This window comes from Schizosaccharomyces japonicus (assembly GCF_000149845.2).
Source record: "Schizosaccharomyces japonicus yFS275 unplaced genomic scaffold supercont5.1, whole genome shotgun sequence".
Taxonomy (NCBI): Eukaryota; Fungi; Ascomycota; class Schizosaccharomycetes; order Schizosaccharomycetales; family Schizosaccharomycetaceae; genus Schizosaccharomyces; species Schizosaccharomyces japonicus.
The window spans coordinates 1,807,455-1,823,885 of NW_011627860.1; the positions used below are offsets into that span (position 1 = coordinate 1,807,455).

General features: G+C 43.3%; 12 non-coding genes across 12 annotated transcripts; 9 read left to right on the plus strand and 3 right to left on the minus strand.

The window, feature by feature from the left end:
* The first annotated feature begins 747 nt into the window (after nucleotides 1–747).
* On the plus strand, nucleotides 748–818 carry SJAG_16040. Its single transcript has one exon. It is a non-coding gene; the product is annotated as a tRNA-Gly (tRNA).
* Nucleotides 819–2,650: 1,832 nt separating this feature from the next.
* SJAG_16041 lies at nucleotides 2,651–2,722 on the plus strand. Its single transcript has one exon. It is a non-coding gene; the product is annotated as a tRNA-Ala (tRNA).
* Nucleotides 2,723–3,295: 573 nt separating this feature from the next.
* Nucleotides 3,296–3,374, plus strand: SJAG_16042. The gene has a single exon. It is a non-coding gene; the product is annotated as a tRNA-Ala (tRNA).
* Nucleotides 3,375–3,602: 228 nt separating this feature from the next.
* SJAG_16043 lies at nucleotides 3,603–3,676 on the minus strand. The gene has a single exon. It is a non-coding gene; the product is annotated as a tRNA-Arg (tRNA).
* A 604-nt stretch (nucleotides 3,677–4,280) lies between these two features.
* On the plus strand, nucleotides 4,281–4,352 carry SJAG_16044. The gene has a single exon. It is a non-coding gene; the product is annotated as a tRNA-Pro (tRNA).
* A 1,207-nt stretch (nucleotides 4,353–5,559) lies between these two features.
* Nucleotides 5,560–5,630, plus strand: SJAG_16045. The gene has a single exon. It is a non-coding gene; the product is annotated as a tRNA-Gly (tRNA).
* A 1,717-nt stretch (nucleotides 5,631–7,347) lies between these two features.
* Nucleotides 7,348–7,438, minus strand: SJAG_16046. Its single transcript has one exon. It is a non-coding gene; the product is annotated as a tRNA-Met (tRNA).
* Nucleotides 7,439–7,785: 347 nt separating this feature from the next.
* Nucleotides 7,786–7,863, plus strand: SJAG_16047. The gene has a single exon. It is a non-coding gene; the product is annotated as a tRNA-Ala (tRNA).
* A 226-nt stretch (nucleotides 7,864–8,089) lies between these two features.
* On the minus strand, nucleotides 8,090–8,163 carry SJAG_16048. The gene has a single exon. It is a non-coding gene; the product is annotated as a tRNA-Arg (tRNA).
* A 606-nt stretch (nucleotides 8,164–8,769) lies between these two features.
* On the plus strand, nucleotides 8,770–8,840 carry SJAG_16049. Its single transcript has one exon. It is a non-coding gene; the product is annotated as a tRNA-Pro (tRNA).
* Nucleotides 8,841–10,363: 1,523 nt separating this feature from the next.
* SJAG_16050 lies at nucleotides 10,364–10,434 on the plus strand. The gene has a single exon. It is a non-coding gene; the product is annotated as a tRNA-Gly (tRNA).
* Nucleotides 10,435–11,962: 1,528 nt separating this feature from the next.
* Nucleotides 11,963–12,034, plus strand: SJAG_16051. Its single transcript has one exon. It is a non-coding gene; the product is annotated as a tRNA-Ala (tRNA).
* The last annotated feature ends 4,397 nt before the right edge of the window (nucleotides 12,035–16,431 follow it).

Genomic DNA, 16,431 nt, shown 5'->3' on the forward strand with positions numbered 1-16,431 from the left:
ACATCCAAGGTTCATATCTAAAGTTTGGAAGTCAATTCCAATATTATGAGGAACTAAACTAAGAATGATTTGGTGATATCCCGAGGCCAAACCGACGGCCAAACGGAGAGTGTAGGCCTTGTCCCGTAGGTATAGTTAAGATTAGTTTTATTCAATAATAATCTACCTATTTATACAATTCTAGGACGACGCGTAAGTGTAAACAAACGCGTCGCGGTGCGCGTCAATTAATTAACGCGCGTTGCGTGGGTGCGGTCAAAGACCGCAGGCCTTCGTAGCGTAGTGCTGCGTAGCCTAGCACAACGCTGGAGCTCTCGGTGTGGTGTCCAGGTTCAGGCCCTGGTCACGTGCACACTTTTGTGAGCTTAAGGCGTTACACCTTCTCACCTCTTACTTGATGCAAATTTGTAGTGACTTCTCTTTTCTCATTCTTTTTTTATATCTTTGATTACACAAGAGAATTAGTTATTCAACATAAACCAAATCAACATTATTACTAAGTTTCATTATTTAAAACGAAAACGGTGAACGCCAGAAGATCGGTCGTTCAGTGCTAAGTAGTCTGCACCATTCACTTTGTGCATATACTTCAGTGTATGGATAAATCGCGGTTAATTAAGAATTTATTATATTTTACCAATCTAAACTTGTTGTTGAAGGTGAATAGTTTGTGGCCTAAAGTCGCCATAAAGATCTGAAGTCGAAGCCAAACATTATATTTGTCTTGTGCCGTAACAAAAGCAACACGCATCAGTGGTGTAGCGGTAACATCAATGCCTTCCAAGCATTAGCTCCGGGTTCGACTCCCGGCTGATGCAAAGCGTCCTCGTCTTTCCATCGATTTTTGCTTTGCTGCTGCTGTGCTTTCTGTTAAATGCCCTTGACACAGTCGGTCTAGTTACCGGCAACCTCTCCATAGCAAACGACAGAGTACTGCTTCTATACTCGACGCGTTATGCTGCAAACCTTTGGCGCTCAAAAAGTTGGGCTGTCCATAGAAAACGGTAGTCTCAGCAAGGTTAAGCAAGATAATACAATGTCTTCATGAGTTGCTACTCTTAACCGAGACACGGGTGAACTTTACTGATTATACTCTGCTTGTAAACAAAATTAGTTATTAATTCTATTTTATCTGATTTCCTATTCAAAACCGTCTTCATGCACATTAACAGGATCTGCAATCCGTTGGGACTGCTTGCCCCCTTGGTTGCTTTGTAACGCGACGTGGTGCGCCACTTGCGGGTTCGTAGTTCAACGATGCCGCGGTCGCCAGCAATTGTTGGGGACTCAGGCGCGTATCAAATAAGCATAAAGCCTATTGTAAGCCTCGTGAAGCCCGTCACTTAGTATAGTAACGAAATCTTTTCTACTAAAGATCGACTAAATGGGCCTCGATTTAGCGTTTGGACTAACGGCAGCAACACTGTAATCCTAGTAAGGTTTTTTACGGTAGCCGTTTGTAACGTGCCACGTTACGATGTGCTATTCTGGGAGAGTTTGTAGCTAAAAGGTTTTCTCCAAATATTTCTCTGTTTATACTAACCGCCGTGCAAATAGGACACAGCGATTTACTTATTCCTAGCGACATTGCGTTTGCCTGTGCACAGGACGAGTTTGGGATACGCTTCACGACAGTAAAGCTTGATTCTGTGATTTTGTTATTTTGTTATTTTGCATTTTGTAATTTGCAATTTACGGTTTACGGTTTAGACTCACATAAGCCTCGATTTAGCGTTTGGACTAACGGCAGCAACACAGTAAGGTTTTTTACGGTAGCCGTTACCAAAAGGTCGAGTTTTAAACTTTATCCGTAATAGAATTTGTAGCTAAAAGGTTTTCTCCAAATATTTCTCTGTTTATACTAACCGCCGTGCAAAGTGGTACTTTACTAGCACTTTCGTGGTTTAGCGACATTGCGTTTGCCTGTGCACAGGACGAGTTTGGGATACGCTTCACGACAGTAAAGCTTGATTCTGTGATTTTGTTATTTTGTTATTTTGCATTTTGTAATTTGCAATTTACGGTTTACGGTTTAGACTCACATAAATAAATTTTCATCGCGTTACTCTGCGAAATATTTACGTTTGTTTATGTTTGTTTATGTATCTTTTTCTTTTTCTTTATAGTTATTTTTATTTTATCGTTGTTTTTTTATTTCATTTCTCAAGTTTATTTTCTATTCTGTCTTTATTTACGGATAAGCATTGATGGTCAATAGTCCAAGCAAATGCAACACAAACGTTTTTGCCGTCCGTGGGGACAGCCAGGCACATTATACAGCATGCGTTGTTAGATCATTCTCGTGATTGATCTCTCGCCAGCAGAGCCACGCTGGTATAGGGGGGTTTTCAAAATAGACTTGGCAAGTTGCTGATGAATGGTAGAGGAGGCGGCAGCAATGCAAACCCGTCAAATCTGGGTCTGCATTGCCGGTGGGCCCTAAGGTATTGTTAGACAGCCCGTTGTTGAGCTTTGGTGTTGAGCAGGATGTCACGGAGTATCTGGCTAGTAGCATGTTGTTCGAATACTGGAGCTGCAGGAGCTGCATCCGTCGCATTACGTCATCAAAGGTGGAGTCTTGTTGAGAGGATAGCAGAGAGCAGAGAGCAGAGAGCAGAGAGTAGAGAGCAGAGAGCACCATCGCAGTTGCGGGCATATGATGCAGTGGTAGCATGCTCGCTTTGCATGCGAGTCGTCCTGGGTTCAATCCCCAGTGTGTCCATAAGCTTTTTGGTTGTTCCGGCGGCCTTGCGCTGTGCGTCTTGGTCAAGAAGCGAACCAGCGGAATGGTTATCCCCAAGAAGCATTCGTCAGCTGTCGTTTCTTGCTCTGGCAGTCGGTAACCGGAGCAGGCCAAAAAAAGTTGCGAGGCCAGGTTTCGATCCTGGGACCTACGGGTTGTAGATATCCTGGAAAGATAAAATAATATGAGTTGTATATTGGCTCTTGCGTTACTGTCAACGGCGAAGGCCAATATAAGGAGTTTTAACAATCGATTAGAAGCCTAACGTAGAGCTAATCACTAAGACTTCGTAAATGATTAAGACGAGGTTGAAGCCATGGGGATAATGTATCCTATTGACCCGTTTAGTATTCGACGGGTGATGAGGTGTGTTTCGTAAAACCTTGTGTGTCTGGGGATGACAGATGTGAGGGAGCTGCGTTTGTTCGAAACGTGTGTGTGCTGCTGCATAACTGAGCCTTTCCGAGTCTGGTAACGGAAGACAAGCATTTCGACAGCAGAGAGTATTCTGGCAGCAGGAGAGAAGTAGCATTTATGCAGCAAAGTTGCAATGGGGAAGTGGTTTAGGGTATAACGTTTCATTCGCATGCAGTGCCTGAAAAGGCCCCGGGTTCGATTCCCGGCTTCTCCATGCGTTTTACTTTCAGCGCCCGAGGTGTCTGGATGCCCCGCCCTGCTTTCGTTTGTGTGTAAGCACTAGTGGGCATTGCCTGCAGAGCAACTTCATTGCAGGCGAGAAAATCACCCGGTTCTGTTTGTTTTCGCCTGCGCTTAGTACGTACCGAGCAGGGAACCACATTCTGTGCGTCCTGGGTGAGCCTGGCCCGGACGCACCAAAAGGCAAAGACAAAGAAGCATAAGCTCCCGGCGGGACTCGAACCCACAATCCCATGATTAGAAGTCATATGCCCTAGCCAATTAGGCCACGGGAGCGCCTTGTTCTCTGCCCCCGCTTTGCCCTTAACTCAAGACTAACTAACCCTAAGACCTTAGACTTTACATGCTGCCACCATGCACTCACTTAACTAGCATAGCTGCCAACCCGCCTACGTGCTTGCTTGCCACGCGCCGGGGCTTAATGCAAGCGATTTCCCAACACAATCAAATGGCTCTCTGTCCCTTTTATTGCACTAAACCTATCCCTTCTGCTTAATGAAGGCTAGCCTATTCGCTTTCAAGCCGTAGCTATCCTTTTTCGTTAGTAGTGTGAATACAACTGGGCGAACGAAACCCAGTTTACAGCGATACAGTGCATTCCAGAGTATAGCTGGCAACCATCTTATCGGGTATAGCGCGGCTCGTAAGTCTTGCGGAAGTGAATCAGCGGCATCCCAGCGGTGTACGGGGAATCACAGATAAGTCAAGAGAGCAGAAGTAGCATTTCGGGGGGGGTGTGGGAGAAAGCGAAACCGGGTAGCACAACAACAAGCACAAAAAGGGGCGCTACTGGTTACGAGAGGCAGTGAGTATTTCCAGAAAGTGCAGAAGTTGAGAATGTGTCTGTTTAGGAGATTGCGGGATAAGAGGACCAACTGGTGGCTTTGTGGTGTAGTGGTAGCATACTTCGTTTGGGTCGAAGTGGTCTCGGGTTCGATCCCCGACAAAGCCCTCTTTTCTCGCTTTTTCCTACAGCATCACGGAACATGATCAGTAGCGCTCGCCGCGGAGGCGGACTTTGCGTTGCTGCGTCTTCGCGCGTGCCGTTCTGCCTTCTCGACTTGCGGCGTCCGTGTCCGCGGACGGTGCTTTTACTCACGTTTCTGTCGCGCCATGAGTTGCTTTTAGTACTCGAACATCATCAAACAGTACTCGGGCTGTCGCCATACGAAGGTTTTTGATTTTCTTTCGTTACTCGACCTTACATTCACATGTGCGCATAGTCGTGACATCAGCCTCTGGGCCGAAAAGTAATAGGAGGATTGTGCGTTGAGAAGAGCTGTCACGGCTTGATCCGACTGCTAACTTTCAGATTCGTGTTATTCCAAAGTCTTCGACACACTTGCTTATACTTTGGAAACTATCCACTTGACTGATTTAAAGCAATTGTGCTTGTAAGGTATTCAATGGATTTCCCGTTGAACCGGTACAAGTATTGATATTAATAAACGGATCTCAATCTAAGTTCTATGTATTGATTTACTCTCCTGTTCACGAATTGGAGAATTAATTATTAATACCATCCCAGTAATGGTATTCGGAGAAACTGTTATTAAAACAGCTCCAATCACCGACTCGAAAGTTGCGTACTAGAGTCCAAGTGTAACAACAGATTGTCCCGATGTGCGTAAGGCATCATTAAGAATTCCGAGTTCAAGGAAACGACTTACTCCTATATTCAACCTTCAGTTGTGATTGAGAAGGCGTCACCCGTGGCAGAGCTGTCAGGGCCACTAGGAATTTCCAGCAAATACAGGATGTGGCGGATTTATAAAGTTTGAGCTTTGCAAACGAGCTCCACGCTTACTTGATGCAAATTTGTAGTGACTTCTCTTTTCTCATTCTTTTTTTTATATCTTTGATTACACAAGAGAATTAGTTATTCAACATAAACCAAATCAACATTATTACTAAGTTTCATTATTTAAAACGAAACGGTGAACGCCAGAAGATCGGTCGTTCAGTGCTAAGTAGTCTGCACCATTCACTTTGTGCATATACTTCAGTGTATGGATAAATCGCGGTTAATTAAGAATTTATTATATTTTACCAATCTAAACTTGTTGTTGAAGGTGAATAGTTTGTGGCCTAAAGTCGCCATAAAGATCTGAAGTCGAAGCCAAACATTATATTTGTCTTGTGCCGTAACAAAGCAACACGCATCAGTGGTGTAGCGGTAACATCAATGCCTTCCAAGCATTAGCTCCGGGTTCGACTCCCGGCTGATGCAAAAGCGTCCTCGTCTTCCATCGATTTTTGCTTTGCTGCTGCTGTGCTTCTGTTAAATGCCCTTGACACAGTCGGTCTAGTTACCGGCAACCTCTCCATAGCAAACGACAGAGTACTGCTTCTATACTCGACGCGTTATGCTGCAAACCTTTGGCGCTCAAAAAGTTGGGCTGTCCATGAAAACGGTAGTCTCAGCAAGGTTAAGCAAGATAATACAATGTCTTCATGAGTTGCTACTCTTAACCGAGACACGGGTGAACTTTACTGATTATACTCTGCTTGTAACAAATTAGTTATTAATTCATTTTATCTGATTTCCTATTCAAAACCGTCTTCATGCACATTAACAGGATCTGCAATCCGTTGGGACTGCTTGCCCCCTTGGTTGCTTGTAACGCGACGTGGTGCGCCACTTGCGGGTTCGTAGTTCAACGATGCCGCGGTCGCCAGCAATTGTTGGGGACTCAGGCGCGTATCAAATAAGCATAAAGCCTATTGTAAGCCTCGTGAAGCCCGTCACTTAGTATAGTAACGAAATCTTTCTACTAAAGATCGACTAAATGGGCCTCGATTTAGCGTTTGGACTAACGGCAGCAACACTGTAATCCTAGTAAGGTTTTTACGGTAGCCGTTACCAAAAAGGTCGAGTTTAAACTTTATCCGTAATAGAATTTGTAGCTAAAAGGTTTTCTCCAAATATTTCTCTGTTTATACTAACCGCCGTGCAAAGTGGTACTTTACAAAGTGGTACTTTACTAGCACTTTCGTGGTTTGTGCACAGGACGAGTTTGGGATACGCTTCACGACAGTAAAGCTTGATTCTGTGATTTTGTTATTTTGTTATTTTGCATTTTGAATTTGCAATTTACGGTTTACGGTTTAGACTCACATAAATAAATTTCATCGCGTTACTCTGCGAAATATTTACGTTTGTTTATGTTATTCTTTTTCTTTTCTTTTCTTTATAGTTTGTTTTATTTTCTATTTCTCAAGTTTATTTCTATTCTGTCTTATTTACGGAGTAAGCATTGATGGTCAATAGTCCAAGCAAATGCAACACAAACGTTTTGCCGTCCGGTGGGGACAGCCAGGCACATTATACAGCATGCGTTGTTAGATCATTCTCGTGATTGATCTCTCGCCAGCAGAGCCACGCTGGTATTAGGGGGTTTTCAAAATAGACTTGGCAAGTTGCTGATGAATGGTAGAGGAGGCGGCAGCAATGCAAACCGTCAAATCTGGGTCTGCATTGCCGTGGGCCCTAAGGTATTGTTAGACAGCCCGTTGTTGAGCTTTGGTGTTGAGCAGGATGTCACGGGCAATGCTTGGAGTATCTGGCTAGTAGCATGTGTTCGAATACTGGAGCTGCATCCGTCGCATTACGTCATCAAAGGTGGAGTCTGTTGAGAGGATAGCAGAGAGCAGAGAGCAGAGAGCAGAGAGCAGAGAGCACCATCGGCACATCTTGAGAAGCGAACCCAGAAAAGTAGACGACAGAGAGCTGTCAGAGCCAATATACAACTCACATTATGCTCGCTTTGCATGCGAGTCGTCCTGGGTTCAATCCCCAGTGTGTCCATAAGCTTTTGGTTGTTCCGGCGGCCTTGCGCTGTGCGTCTTGGTCAAGAAGCGAACCAGCGGAATGGTTATCCCCAAGAAGCATTCGTCAGCTGTCGTTTCTTGCTCTGGCAGTCGGTAACCGGAGCAGGCCAAAAAAGTTGCGAGGCCAGGTTTCGATCCTGGGACCTACGGGTTGCAACGCTTCTCTGTTCGTATGAGCCCGTCGGAGTTCCACTCTCCTACCTCGCACCCTTGCGTTACTGTCAACGGCGAAGGCCAATATAAGGAGTTTTAACAATCGATTAGAAGTCAACGTACTGGTCGCTAAGACTTCGTAAATGAATATGACGAGGTTGAAGCCATGGGGATAATGTATCCTATTGACCCGTTTAGTATTCGACGGGTGATGAGGTGTGTTTCGTAAAACTTGTGTGTCTGGGGATGACAGATGTGAGGGAGCTGCGTTTGTTCGAAACGTGTGTGTGCTGCTGCATAACTGAGCTTTCCGAGTCTGGTAACGGAAGACAAGCATTTCGACAGCAGAGAGTATTCTGGCAGCAGGAGAGAAGTAGCATTTTATGCAGCAAAGTTGCAATGGGGAAGTGGTTTAGGGTATAACGTTTCATTCGCATGCAGTGCCTTGAAAGCCCCGGGTTCGATTCCCGGCTTCTCCATGCGTTTTACTTTCAGCGCCCGAGGGTGTCTGGATGCCCCGCCTGCTTTCGTTGTGTGTAAGCACTAGTGGGCATTGCCTGCAGAGCAACTTCATTGCAGGCGAGAAATCACCCGGTTCTGTTTGTTTTCGCCTGCGCTTAGTACGTACCGAGCAGGGAACCACATTCTGTGCGTCCTGGGTGAGCCTGGCCCGGACGCACCAAAAGGCAAAGACAAGAAAGCATAAGCTCCCGGCGGGACTCGAACCCACAATCCCATGATTAGAAGTCATATGCCCTAGCCAATTAGGCCACGGGAGCGCCTTGTTCTCTGCCCCCGCTTTGCCCCTTAATCAAGACTAATAACCCTAAGACCTTAGACTTTACATGCTGCCACCATGCACTCACTTAACTAGCATAGCTGCCAACCCGCCTACGTGCTTGCTTGCCACGCGCCGGGGCTTAATGCAAGCGATTTCCCAACACAATCAAATGGCTCTCTGTCCCTCGCTGCGACTTTTATTGCACTAACCTATCCCTTCTGCTTAATGAAGGCTAGCCTATTCGCTTCAAGCCGTAGCTATCCTTTTTCGTAGTAGTGTGAATACAACTGGGCGAACGAAACCCAGTTTACAGCGATACAGTGCATTCCAGAGTATAGCTGGCAACCATCTTATCGGGTATAGCGCGGCTCGTAAGTCTTGCGGAAGTGAATCAGCGGCATCCCAGCGGTGTACGGGGATCACAGATAAGTCAAGAGAGCAGAAGTAGCATTTCGGGGGGGTGTGGGAGAAAGCGAAACCGGGTAGCACAACAACAAGCACAAAAAGGGGCGCTACTGGTTACGAGAGGCAGTGAGTATTCCAGAAAGTGCAGAAGTTGAGAATGTGTCTGTTTAGGAGATTGCGGGATAAGAGGACCAATGGTGGCTTTGTGGTGTAGTGGTAGCATACTCGTTTGGGTCGAAGTGGTCTCGGGTTCGATCCCCGACAAAGCCCTCTTTTCTCGCTTTTTCCTACAGCATCACGGAACATGATCAGTAGCGCTCGCCGCGGAGCGGAACTTTGCGTTGCTGCGTCTTCGCGCGTGCCGTTTCTGCCTTCTCGACTTGCGGCGTCCGTGTCCGCGGACGGTGCTTTTACTCACGTTTCTGTCGCGCCATGAGTTGCTTTTAGACTCGAACATCATCAAACAGTACTCGGGCTGTCGCCATACGAAGGTTTTTGATTTTCTTTTCGTTTACTCGACCTTACATTCACATGTGCGCATAGTCGTGACATCAGCCTCTGGGCCGAAAAAGTATAGGAGGATTGTGCGTTGAGCCCTCTTTTTCTCGCTTTTTTCCTACAGCATCACGGAACATGATCAGTAGCGCTCGCCGCGGAGGCGGAATACTTTGGAAACTATCCACTTGACTGATTTAAAGCAATTGTGCTTGTAAGGTATTCAATGGATTTTCCCGTTGAACCGGTACAAGTATTGATAAGTTGCTTTCGTACTCGAACATCATCAAATTATTCTACAAGGTATAAATAGTTCTATAATGATTTTCTTTCGTTTACTCGACCTTACATTCAGGAGTTCCTTACACGTGACATCAGCCTCTGGGCCGAAAAAGTAATAGGAGGATTGTGCGTTGAGAAGAGCTGTCACGGCTTGATCCGACTGCTAACTTTCAGATTCGTGTTATTCCAAAGTCTTCGACACACTTGCTTATACTTTGGAAACTATCCACTTGACTGATTTAAAGCAATTGTGCTTGTAAGGTATTCAATGGATTTCCCGTTGAACCGGTACAAGTATTGATATTAATAAACGGATCTCAATCTAAGTTCTATGTATTGATTTACTCTCCTGTTCACGAATTGGAGAATTAATTATTAATACCATCCCAGTAATGGTATTCGGAGAAACTGTTATTAAAACAGCTCCAATCACCGACTCGAAAGTTGCGTACTAGAGTCCAAGTGTAACAACAGATTGTCCCGATGTGCGTAAGGCATCATTAGAATTCCGAGTTCAAGGAACGACTTACTCCTATATTCAACCTTCAGTTGTGATTGAGAAGGCGTCACCCGTGGCAGAGCTGTCAGGGCCACTAGGAATTCCAGCAAATACAGGATGTGGCGGATTTATAAAGTTTGAGCTTTGCAAACGAGCTCCACGCTTACTTGATGCAATTTGTAGTGACTTCTCTTTCTCATTCTTTTTTTATATCTTTGATTACACAAGAGAATTAGTTATTCAACATAAACCAAATCAACATTATTACTAAGTTTCATTATTTAAACGAAAACGGTGAACGCCAGAAGATCGGTCGTTCAGTGCTAAGTAGTCTGCACCATTCACTTTGTGCATATACTTCAGTGTATGGATAAATCGCGGTTAATTAAGAATTTATTATATTTTACCAATCTAAACTTGTTGTTGAAGGTGAATAGTTTGTGGCCTAAAGTCGCCATAAAGATCTGAAGTCGAAGCCAAACATTATATTTGTCTTGTGCCGTAACAAAAGCAACACGCATCAGTGGTGTAGCGGTAACATCAATGCCTTCCAAGCATTAGCTCCGGGTTCGACTCCCGGCTGATGCAAAAGCGTCCTCGTCTTTCCATCGATTTTTTGCTTTGCTGCTGCTGTGCTTTCTGTTAAATGCCCTTGACACAGTCGGTCTAGTTACCGGCAACCTCTCCATAGCAAACGACAGAGTACTGCTTCTATACTCGACGCGTTATGCTGCAAACCTTTGGCGCTCAAAAAGTTGGGCTGTCCATAGAAAACGGTAGTCTCAGCAAGGTTAAGCAAGATAATACAATGTCTTCATGAGTTGCTACTCTTAACCGAGACACGGGTGAACTTTACTGATTATACTCTGCTTGTAAACAAAATTAGTTATTAATTCTATTTTATCTGATTTCCTATTCAAAACCGTCTTCATGCACATTAACAGGATCTGCAATCCGTTGGGACTGCTTGCCCCCTTGGTTGCTTTGTAACGCGACGTGGTGCGCCACTTGCGGGTTCGTAGTTCAACGATGCCGCGGTCGCCAGCAATTGTTGGGGACTCAGGCGCGTATCAAATAAGCATAAAGCCTATTGTAAGCCTCGTGAAGCCCGTCACTTAGTATAGTAACGAAATCTTTTCTACTAAAGATCGACTAAATGGGCCTCGATTTAGCGTTTGGACTAACGGCAGCAACACTGTAATCCTAGTAAGGTTTTTTACGGTAGCCGTTACCAAAAAGGTCGAGTTTTAAACTTTATCCGTAATAGAATTTGTAGCTAAAAGGTTTTCTCCAAATATTTCTCTGTTTATACTAACCGCCGTGCAAAGTGGTACTTTACTAGCACTTTCGTGGTTTAGCGACATTGCGTTTGCCTGTGCACAGGACGAGTTTGGGATACGCTTCACGACTGTGATTTTGTTATTTTGTTATTTTGCATTTTGTATTTTGCATTTTACGGTTTACGGTTTAGACTCACATAAAGACTCACATAAATAAATTTTCATCGCGTTACTCTGCGAAATATGTTTATGTATCTTTTTCTTTTTCTTTTTCTTTATAGTTATTTTTATTTTTATCGTTGTTTTTTTTTATTTCATTTCTCAAGTTTATTTTCTATTCTGTATTGATGGTCAATAGTCCAAGCAAATGCAACAACTAAACGTTTTTGCCGTCCGGTGGGGACAGCCAGGCACATTATACAGCATGCGTTGTTAGATCATTCTCGTGATTGATCTCTCGCCAGCAGAGCCACGCTGGTATTAGGGGGGTTTTCAAAATAGACTTGGCAAGTTGCTGATGAATGGTAGAGGAGGCGGCAGCAATGCAAACCCGTCAAATCTGGGTCTGCATTGCCGGTGGGCCCTAAGGTATTGTTAGACAGCCCGTTGTTGAGCTTTGGTGTTGAGCAGGATGTCACGGGCAATGCTTGGAGTATCTGGCTAGTAGCATGTTGTTCGAATACTGGAGCTGCATCCGTCGCATTACGTCATCAAAGGTGGAGTCTTGTTGAGAGGATAGCAGAGAGCAGAGAGCAGAGAGCACCATCGGCACATCTTGAGAAGCGAACCCAGAAAAGTACAGCAAATAGGGAAGAGCGACGACAGAGAGCAGTTGCGGGCATATGATGCAGTGGTAGCATGCTCGCTTTGCATGCGAGTCGTCCTGGGTTCAATCCCCAGTGTGTCCATAAGCTTTTTGGTTGTTGTCGAATACTAAACTGGTCAATAAGATACCTTCTCCTCATAGCTCCTAGTTCGTAATATTCATTTACGAAGTCTTAGCGACCAGTACGTTGATCTTCTAATCTATCGTTAAAACTCTTTATATCGGCCTCCGCCGTTGACAGTATTCGACCTATCCGAGGTTAGAAGAATCAACGAGTCTTCAAGGAAACCTTTTATTGATTAGAACATTTTCAAATTAAATTGTCATTTACCTCATATCGCTCCCCGCAAAAGTTTCGCAAATGGAATCGGCTTCCGCAGGCGCACCCCTTACACGTGAGGATGTTCTCGCCATAGTCGCGCAATTATTGAAAGGACAAAACTCAGAAGCGCAACAATCGGCTACAGAAAATTCAAGCGCGCAACAGAAAATTGAAACGCGAGGATCATCCATTGTTCTTCCAGACAGCCTAATCCAGATTGAGGAAGGCCTGATCTACGAGGAAGGAATGGATCCAGGCGTATATCTCCAGAAAGTGTCAGATTATTTTAGACGACACTATAGCGACGCGTCAAATAAAGTTAAATTAAAAAAATTGAGTCAATTCCTACCAGACAAATTTATTAGAAGAATTGAAGGAAAAGAAGAACAATTTAACACTTGGGAAGAAGCCGCGTTTGCCGCACTTCAACCCGAAATAAATCAAAAGAAAAGAAACATGCTCCGAGAAATTGGACGACTCCGCGACGAAAACTCCTTTATCGCCTTTAGTCGGGAGTTCATTAAATATTGTCGCATGCCGCGCACGACAATGTGGGACGCAGTTGTCGCTGGGTTACTCGCAGGAGTTGACAGAAGAACGCGCCAATTCTACTTGAAGGAGCATTTGGAAGAGTCAAATCTATCGGAAATTGATAGCATTATTGGATTCCTTGAGGATTTTGAACAGAGAGAAGGAAGGAAACATGCTGTTCCACATCCAACACATCATTATCAACGTCGCAGAGAATATAAACCATTCAATGCGTACAGACCGAAGAGATTTACAATGGATGAGCGCGATAACCGTTACCAGAAACATTTAGACCACACAAGTTTCAACACAGACATCCATTCAATAACAAATTTAATCAAACGCACCGCAATACAACAAAATACGACAATCAAAGACCGCAAGAATGACTGAACGGCCTCATCAATTCGCTGATCATCGAGGATCAAGGCGACAGTGGAACTAAAGGAGTCTACTTGGAAATATACATCAAAGAAATCGAAGATTACGAAGAAGTATTTGTCGACGGAGGCGCATCAAAAAGCTTCGTATCGATCAAATTTATTGAGAAACATCAACTTGCATATTTACTACTTGAAGAATCAGAAACTGTGATAGCAGCAGGAGGAAACCTTTTGGAAGTTCTAGGAATCATCGAACTCACCATCAATTTAGGCAATCAGCCTATAACAGCCGAATTTAGAATTATTGACAATATAGCAGCCCAAATCATTATCGGACACGATATTTTACAAAGAGGTTACATTGTGAACCATAAAACGAATGAAGTTATTGAAGCGACTCACATTGAAGAACCTGAGGAACACGAGTCAGCAGCAACAGAAAGAATTTATACAATGGAATTGATTCCATCGGAATACAGCGATTCCGAAAATGAGGATATCGAGAAACCAAAAATAACAAAAGCTACAATTCCGGAAACATATCGAAACTTACAGATTATAAAATGTGCACCGAAGATCTACTTAAATGAACATTCAGTTCTAGATCTCTGTTTGGATTTAGTCGACGAAAGAGCACATTGGCAAGCACCATTAATCCCACTATCTTACGAAAAAGAGCAATTTGCGAACGCGAAAATTGAAGAGATGTTCAAGAAAGGATTTATAGAAACATCGACATCGCCACGATTCTGCAACATGTTTCTAGTCCCGAAGAAGGGCACAGAAAAGTATCGCATGGTGATCAATTACAAACCCTTGAACGCATATACTAAAGACTTTAATTACCCAATGCCTTCATACAAAGAAATTGTTACCCAACTAACCGGACAGCACATATTTACAAGACTAGATTTGAAAAATGCTTACCACTTATTAAGAATACGAAAAGGCGACGAACCGAAAACAGCATTTATATCTAAAAGAGGTTTATATCAATTCAGAGTTGTACCATTTGGACTTAAAAATGCACCAGCTTATTTCACACGATTCATTACAACAATTCTACGAGAATTCCTAAACCGATGCTGCATTGTATACATGGACGATATATTGATATACTCAAAGAATGAAGAACAGCACGAACGAGAAGTGAAAACCGTTTTAGAAAGGTTACAGAACGCACGATTAATTTTAAGTGTGGAGAAATGCGAATTCAGCGTGCGAGAATTAAAGTTCATTGGTGTTATATTTTCGAAAGACGAAGTGAAGCCCGATAAAGAGCGAATTAAAGCGATTCAAGAATGGGCACGACCGAAGAATTTAAGACAACTTCGAAGTTTTATCGGCTACGTTAATTACGTGCGCGAATTTATTCCTAAGATATCAGAAAAAGCGCGACCATTATACGAATTGACACAAAAGAACAGAAAATACGAATGGAAAATAGAACACGAGCGCGCATTTACAGATATTAAGAACTCAGCAAACAACGTACAATTCTTGCATTACTTTGTGCCTGGCGCAGAAACACGACTAGAAACCGACGCATCAAACTACGCAATTGGCGCAATGCTCTCACAGAAAGTGAACGAACAATTCAGACCCATTGCCTTTTATTCACATCTATTGAACGCGACACAAAGAAATTGGTCGACAAGCGAAAAAGAATTATATGCGATATATGCTTCATGCAAACATTGGGAATATTATCTCGAAGGAACATCGAGACCGTTTGAATTACTAACTGATCACCAGAGTTTAGTATCATTTTTCAATTCGCCGAAACATACATTACGAAAGAAAGTTCTACGCTGGATATACGAATTAAGCGAATATAATTTTGAAATTAAATACCGAAAAGGTTCAGAAAACACAATTGCAGACGCATTATCAAGACGTCCAGACTACGAATCGAGCGCAGTTACCGCGACATTATGCAGTATGAGCATACAGAAAGATATTTTGAAAGACGCAATTAAAAGTGCATACGAAAACGATGCAACTTATAAGATATTGATTGAAAATGAACACGCACGAGAACGAGAAAACGTTGAATTGCGAAACAACCTGTTATATAACGCAGATGGAATTATTATTGTGCCGAGCGAAGGCAAACATATCGAACTAATACTGAAAGAATATCATGATGACTCAGTGAACGGTGGTCATCAAGGCAGAGATCGCACATTGGCGAAAATTAAAACCAGATTCCTTTGGTACGGAATGTCAAATGATATACGAAAATACATACGTACATGCCATGTCTGCCAAGTTACAAAGAAACGAAATCACAAGCCGTACGGACCATTACAACCGTTAGAAATTCCAGAACGACCCGCAGAAGCTTTAGGCATCGATTTTATTACTGACTTACCTGAAAGCAATGGCTACGATTCGATACTCACAGTTGTTGACAGATTTTCCAAAGGCGCAAAGTTCATTCCTTGCAAGAAAACTTGCACAGCAGAAGAATTGAAGCAATTGATGAACGAAAACATATTTTGGGCGCAAGGAAAACCAAAAGAAATTCTAAGTGATTGTGGACCGCAGCTAAAAGCAAAGGATTGGCAAGAGTACTGTGGATCACTAGGAATTGAGCTGAAATATACATCAGGATACAGACCACAAACAAATGGACAAACAGAAAGATTAAATCAGACACTCGAAAAATACTTACGCGCATATTGCTCAAAAGCAGAAGACCAATGGGCAAACTACATCAAACGCGCAGAATTCAATCATAATACGACACCAAATACAGCTACTGGAAAAACACCATTCTTTATTGAACACGGAAGAGAAGCAATTGTTTCTGACATTGACGAATTGCGAAGCGAATATCAAAGAACACCCGCAGTTACAAACTTAGCACAAATAAATGAGGAGATACGCGAATGTTTGAAAGAAGCTAACAAACAGACAAAGTTTTACTACGATCGGAAAGTCTCACAAATCCCAAAATTGAAAATCGGAGATATGGTATTGCTAAGGAAAGGCTTCAATGCATATTGGCCTACCACAGGAAAACTGGATAAGCCATTTGCTGGACCATTTAAGGTGATTGAGAAAATTGGAGACTTAGCGTACAAATTGGATCTTGGAGAAACAAACCGAAAAGGAATACCGGATCGATTTCACATATCACAATTGGAACCCTACAACGCAAGACAACCCTTTACAGATGCACGAGACGATTATCAAATTGCAAGCGTCACAGCAATATTGGATCACCGAGTGGAAGAC